The sequence below is a fragment of the Amblyomma mixtum genome, chromosome 1 (genome assembly GCF_055824585.1).
Source record: "Amblyomma mixtum isolate Tamu chromosome 1, ASM5582458v1, whole genome shotgun sequence".
NCBI classification, from domain to species: Eukaryota; Metazoa; Arthropoda; class Arachnida; order Ixodida; family Ixodidae; genus Amblyomma; species Amblyomma mixtum.
In genome coordinates, this window is record NC_143012.1 from 308435682 (window position 1) to 308441821 (window position 6140).

Sequence of the window (6140 nt, forward strand, 5' to 3'; positions counted from 1 at the left end):
GCAGTGATTATAAATATGCGCCTGCAAAGCGAAGTGTCACAAATCAACGCGTGTGTGCACTGCTTACATCAAAATATAAAGAACGCCGTACTGTTATTGTGTATTTGTCACGGAGTTAAGCTGAATGTCATGACCATCGATGGCGTAAACGAATGTTGACAGGGTGATAACGGGGGCTGGCTGGTTGTTTACTGCGCAGAAAACCGCGCCGGACTGATTACTAAAAGTGGCTTTACACGACGTACCATTGGCCCGCGGGCCAGGCGTCACGTCACGTCCTACTTCCGCTTGGTGAGGTTCGTGCCTGACCATGGCCTCCTTGGTGTGCGGCCTGACCCGCCTCGCGGGAAAAGGCCGCACACATGATCAATCCGCTTATCCCCACCTCCTCCGACCTTCACCTTTGCAGTGTTGGTCAAATGTTTAGGGGAATCCCCGAATAGGGGAATCCCCGAGGGGGGAGAAGATTTGTAATAAGGGACTCATTGGCATCCACCCAAGTGCTGCCATAAGCGGTGATAAGCGGATTAGGCATGCACAAAGTATTTCGCCACGTTACGTTCAGCAGCATCGCGGTCTAGGAGCGAACATCACGGAGAGAAAGTGAACGTCACATGTCGCCTTGTCCGCAGTGGTCCGCGGCCCAATGGTCCGTCAAAAGAATAAGTAAAAAAAATGAAGGCAGGCTGTTCATTTGTTATTCGTTCTTTTGTGTATATCTTCGTCTTGTAGTAACCAGTCCGGCGCGGTTTTTTGCAGAGTCACTGGACAGGCTATGTACAACACGGGAACAATCTGATTCAGGCTCATGGTGCGCACAGAATTGATGATGGAATAACTATTATTATCATACTCCTTAGCTCAACCAAACGGCTACACAAAAAGCCCACAAAACTTTCTGAAATCTTTACAGTTTAAGAAAGAAAAATTTTCGCAGTCCTGGGCTTGAACATAATCGTTGTACCAGTTAAGCTTACCAGGAAAGTTAGCTTCAACTTCTTAGATTTGAAAGTCATTTAACTGCGTTCAGGTAGATGCTAATGGCAATTATTTTCTCATCTAAATTCCACTTCACTTTGGGCGTGTCTGCTAATAGCTGATGGATCCGAGAAATGGGCGGATAGACGGAGCAGCTTTGTGCGACGAAGTTTTAGATAAACACACCGACTAACCCTGATATTTCTGTCACAAGACTGTTCTGCTTGACACAACGAAGCTAGAAAGCTTGAAATAAATACTCAGTTCAGATAATCGACAATATCGGTCATGGTTGCACAGTTTTCTGCGGTTACCCACTCCTGACCCTTTACTGTCACATCAGCACTTTTGACACCGTGTTCTATAGCTCAATGCTGGCAAGTCTGATAAAATAAAGGGTACGTTGTAGAGAGAAAAACGACTGGCAGAGAAGCGTAGAAGCAAAGGCCAGTGGAGGCGCACCTTAAAGTAAGCCACCATACGGAGTAAAGTGGCAGTGACGTACATGGTATTCCGTATCGAGTCTAACATATTCCAGCTGTCCTTGAGGTAACGGGCCATTCCTATTGAATAGATCTCCGTCGCCTCTTCCCATATATGAGCTGCAAATTGTAAAAATAAAAAAAAGACGACATAAATTGCATTTAGCGTCGTTGTCATTAGAAATATATGCCGTACAGCCTTTCCAAAACATTGCACGAAACGTAACTATTGACTATGAAGGTGCGCCCGCATTCATTGCAGTTCGGTTTTGGTGCCTGAGAACACGCGTCTTCCTGATGGGCAAGCATTTTTTTTTTCGTCATTGAAGTACCTTTAGTACCTGCAGGTACGTGCAGGCTGGTTGCGGTGTTACACTGCGTGTGCAAGGTCACGTTAACTGGCGCTAACTCTAGCTAACTCATATTTAGTGCAGATAAATGCGTTTCGGTATATTTTTCAAGAATTACAGACACGAGCATCTTGATGCTTCGACCCTTCAAATAAGCTCGCAATCTCACCGAGATACGACTTGCACTCTCTAAATGCGTGTCTTTTGTTTAGTTTATACCTTCGTTGGTTAAGAAGATTTCAACTTTTCATTTGAATGCAAGAGCCTTCATCATATGTAATGTAAATGGTTTGTTCTGATGCCTGCACTTAGTTTCACTTGATATGTTTTGCATGGATCCCAACTATATTTTAGCTAGGAATCCAGATGTTGTTTCAAACATGCTTTGTATAAATGTTGCGAAATAAACTTCAGTTCAGTTCAGTTCAATTCAGTTCTCTAACACGGCGCTACTACACACCGTAGCAGGCACACTACTCCGGTCTGCGTTCCGTACCGATGACGAAGGTTAGGATGGCTACTTCGACGAAGGAGGGCGGCAGACCTCGCTGCTTTTGTTTTGTGACTTCGCTGCCTTGGAAATGTGAGTGAAGGTCCTCCAGATTGACCCTCTGTGAAGCGAGAATCAGCAGTACTGGAACGAGAAACAATACCATTAGTCAATACCCGATGACTCATGAACAGCGCAATCGTAAAGACAGCGCCCTCAAGTATGTTTAGCAAGCATTCCAACAGGAGGATGGAAAAGCTGAAGATAAAGATAAGTCGAGGCAAGCGTCAGCGGAGACTTCGACATGCTGCATACATTGTTACAGACCACAAGATTCCAGTTACGCAGTCTATCTCGGAAATTGAGACATGCATCGCATGTCCCCGTGAAAGAGCGTTCAACTGCTGCTAGTGTGTTGAAATGCGGCGAACCATTGATAGCTCCTCACCCCTTGTGAACTGCACTGTGTTCCTCCTGTCCTTAAGATCTTTCAAATCTGATGGCGCGACGCCGCAGAAAGGAGGAAAAGAGGAGAGAGAATAAATGTTACTGAACTTTTATACCCCGCTCCATGGCTTTCAGTACTGTTGCCCTCTACCAGGTCTTGCCCGTCTGGCCCAGCACGTTATGGGCGAGCCGGGCAAGAGACTGCAGAATGGTGAGGCTGTGTTGGGCTTGGAAAGCGAGTCAGTTATTGTGATGGGATGAATGGTGGGATGTATTACGTTGAGCGTATTTAGGCGGGATCATTGCGCTGTGGGGAATTTCCGCAGTGTGTGTGCCTGAAAGATAGGAAGTCCCCGCAGTAGGAACAGGTAAGGGCATCTAGGGACCTGGTGAGTAGAATTGTAAGGGGAATCGGTCTGTGCTCGCCTTGGTATACAGGCTTTTTCGCGGGTCATATCTCGGGGGGAGGGGGGGGGGGGGGAGCTGCGAGTTATTGCAGTATCGCGCGTCTTTGCAGTGTGTTTTTGGTGCGTCGTCGTGTCCAGGAAGTCCGGTAGTTGGGGGGGGGGGGGGGGGGGGGGGGGAGTGCAGTCGCGGGTGACTAACTGTGCGCTGCCTCGTTACTCCGTACGCCTTCGTGGCCAGGAACCCACTAATTGAGGATTTGGAGATTTGGTTCTGTTGTATAGTATGTTGACGGAGAATGTAATGTGTATGAAGAGCTGTGTGCCCTTGCTGGAAGGCCCGTCATGCGTCTTGACTGTCCGTCTTTACTATAGTCGAATACAACTCAAGAACGAAGCGGCTGTTCCTCGTCGAAAGAACCCCCTTTCCAGCCAATGGCGTCGGCCGATTCTCATGAACCAGCTAGTGTGACAATGCAGGGAGGGGACTACCCGGATCATGGAGGGAGGGGACTATCCCCTTTCATCTGCCGCAGCTTGCTTTGTCACACTAGCAGGGTCAAGAGAATCGGCCGACGCCATTGGCTGGAAGGGGGCCCTTTGACGGGGAAAAGCCGCTGCCTTCTTGAGTTGTATCCGACTATAGGACGTTGTCGTTTTGGTGTAATAGAAGTGTAATGGCTTCCATTATAGCCGTTACTAAACCGCCTGCAGAAAGGGCACATCCAGGTGTAGGTTCGTGCTGTGCCAGTTTTCGGGACTACGGCCGTGAGCGTTAATCCTCCTCTTTGGCCGGCATCCATGTGATAAATGCAGGTGTCGGGGTAATGAGTTATCAGTTTTCTGCAGCAGTGCGCCTTTCTGCGTTCTTTGTGGTTGTCAAAGAAAGGATGAAGAGGAACAAGAGTGGCGTGGTTATATAAAAGGGACCGCCGTGAGCTTCCGATTTAACCGCTCCGCTTAATCGTTTATTGGTTTGGTTTACTGGGGTTTAACGTCCCAAAGTGACTCAGGCTATGAGGAGGGCCGTAGTGAAGGACTCCGGAAATTTCGACCACCTGAGGTTCTTTAACGTGCACTGACATCGCACAGCACACGGGCCTCTAGCATTTCGCCTCCATCGAAATTCAGCCGCCGCGGCCGGGATCGAACCCGCGTCTTTCGGGTCAGCAACCGAGCGCCGTAACCACTGAGCCACCGCGGCGGGGCGCTTCGCCTAATCATTGGACCATTGAGCCAGGAGTGGTATGAGGGCTGCCCGCGGTCTGTGAATGTAAAGTAGAGAATGACCGATCCCGCATATATGGGCATGTAGGCAGAACCTAAGCTAAGTGATACGCAAAGAGAACACCAGGCTACTGAAGGGAGCCATTAAAGCTATCGCGTCATAGCCTTAAAGGGTTCTGAAACACCTTCCGAGGAGAGCACATCAACTCGCTTAATCACTGCGTTGTGTTGTCCTGAAAACATGAGACAAATAATACACTTCTACACTCAGCAGAGAACCAACAATCACGCGCGAAAGTTGGCGAGCCCTTCCTGGTGTCTTTTTCGTGTTTGCACCCTGCGTACGCCACAGCCCAGAGATGGCTTTGGGTTAGACTCCTTCAGACGTCAGGCAGCTACCATGGGCGCGGCACGTCGGCCTACTCCTAAGTTCACTTTGGGGCGCCTCCTCCCCCGTCGCGCGAAGTATAGCCGTGGCCGACTCACGCAGGAAGAGGAGGTAGGAGAAGGCGTTCGAGATGAACTTGACGAAGGGCTTTTTGACGACCCTGCCGGGTCTGCTGCGCGGGAAGAAGATGTACATGACCGAGTAGAAGGGGAAGGCCACGCCGATCTTGACGATCTGCAGGCACTGGCCGAAGATGCTCTTTCTCCGGAACCCCGGTAGGCGTCGTACCACAACGTGCTCATGTGCTGCTGCACGTTCGGGTGGGCCACGAACTGCGCGCGGTGTACAAGAGACGGGCGAGAGAAATGGCACACTCTCGAGATTTACTGTGGGAGCCAAGCAATTTGCTGATACCTACTGGTCTGCTGAAAAATAAGAGGTCATCAAGGAAAAGAAAATATACGGCGGGTTTCAGGAGGAAAGAAGTGATTGGTCTAAAAACACGAACCGCTCTTTACAACTGCAGTTCAAGTCTCTGGCTAAGTTTTGTGGCATTCATAAATAAAGGGTAGTTTGCCCATTTGAGTGTCAGTCACCTTCACATTCCATTTATTTTCCAGACGCGGCTGCCGCAGCGAGTAAAAAACCTCATTTTCTGCTGTCCGCACTGCGTTCCTTCAGCTGGTTTCTGGTGGTGACGTGGCACTCCAAATTAGAAGGTGAGGGAAAAGACTTCTGGCAATGCCGTCACTGTTTCAGCGAAGACCGGGTGACGCTGGTGTTTTTAAAGTGAGAAATGCTCTTGTGCCGCAGCAACAGTAAAGACTCTGTTTAATTTTGTACTGTTTAGCATTTCTCCGTATATACTGCCTCTCGCTGCTCTGTAAACGTCTCCGGGACTCAGTCAAGGCCCAGTCGGTCCTTTTAGCCCGGAGAACGTTCCAGTGTATAACTGGGGAATAAAATTGAATTGAATTGAATTGAACGCGGAATGTCAGACTACACTTATACACCTCGGCCACCACCTCTAAACGCGAAAAACTATGGCTAGACTGCTGACTGGCTACTCCATTTAGAGTGGATCCTGTTTCAGTGTTCTCAATACTTGCCAGGTGCCCTCACAAAGAGACGCTTAAATGTAACTAAACGATGCCCCTCACGTGTCTTTGGATTGGCTGCTCGTTTTCGCATACCGACCTTTTTCTGCTGGTGCGCGATGGCGAGCTCGAGCCTGGCGAGAGACATGTTGTCATCCTCTTCGTTCTCTTTCGTCCTGACTCTGTGGTTCATGATGCAGGACAGTTCCGCCGACGTCCTGATGTGTCCAGCAGGACGTACGATGCAGAAGAGTCTGACTTATAGGAACGTACTTAT

The 6140-nt window shown here is 49.1% G+C and overlaps 1 pseudogene across 1 annotated transcript in view; it reads right to left on the bottom strand.

The window, feature by feature from the left end:
* Positions 1-6140, bottom strand: part of LOC149372364 (transient-receptor-potential-like protein) — a 58213-nt pseudogene that overhangs the window by 19302 nt on the left and 32771 nt on the right. The window contains exons 8-10 of the transcript XR_016286993.1: positions 4865-5098; positions 2307-2444; positions 1441-1580 (exon numbers count right to left, since the gene is read on the bottom strand). The product of XR_016286993.1 is annotated as a transient-receptor-potential-like protein (transcript). The remainder of the gene's footprint in view (positions 1-1440; positions 1581-2306; positions 2445-4864; positions 5099-6140) is intronic.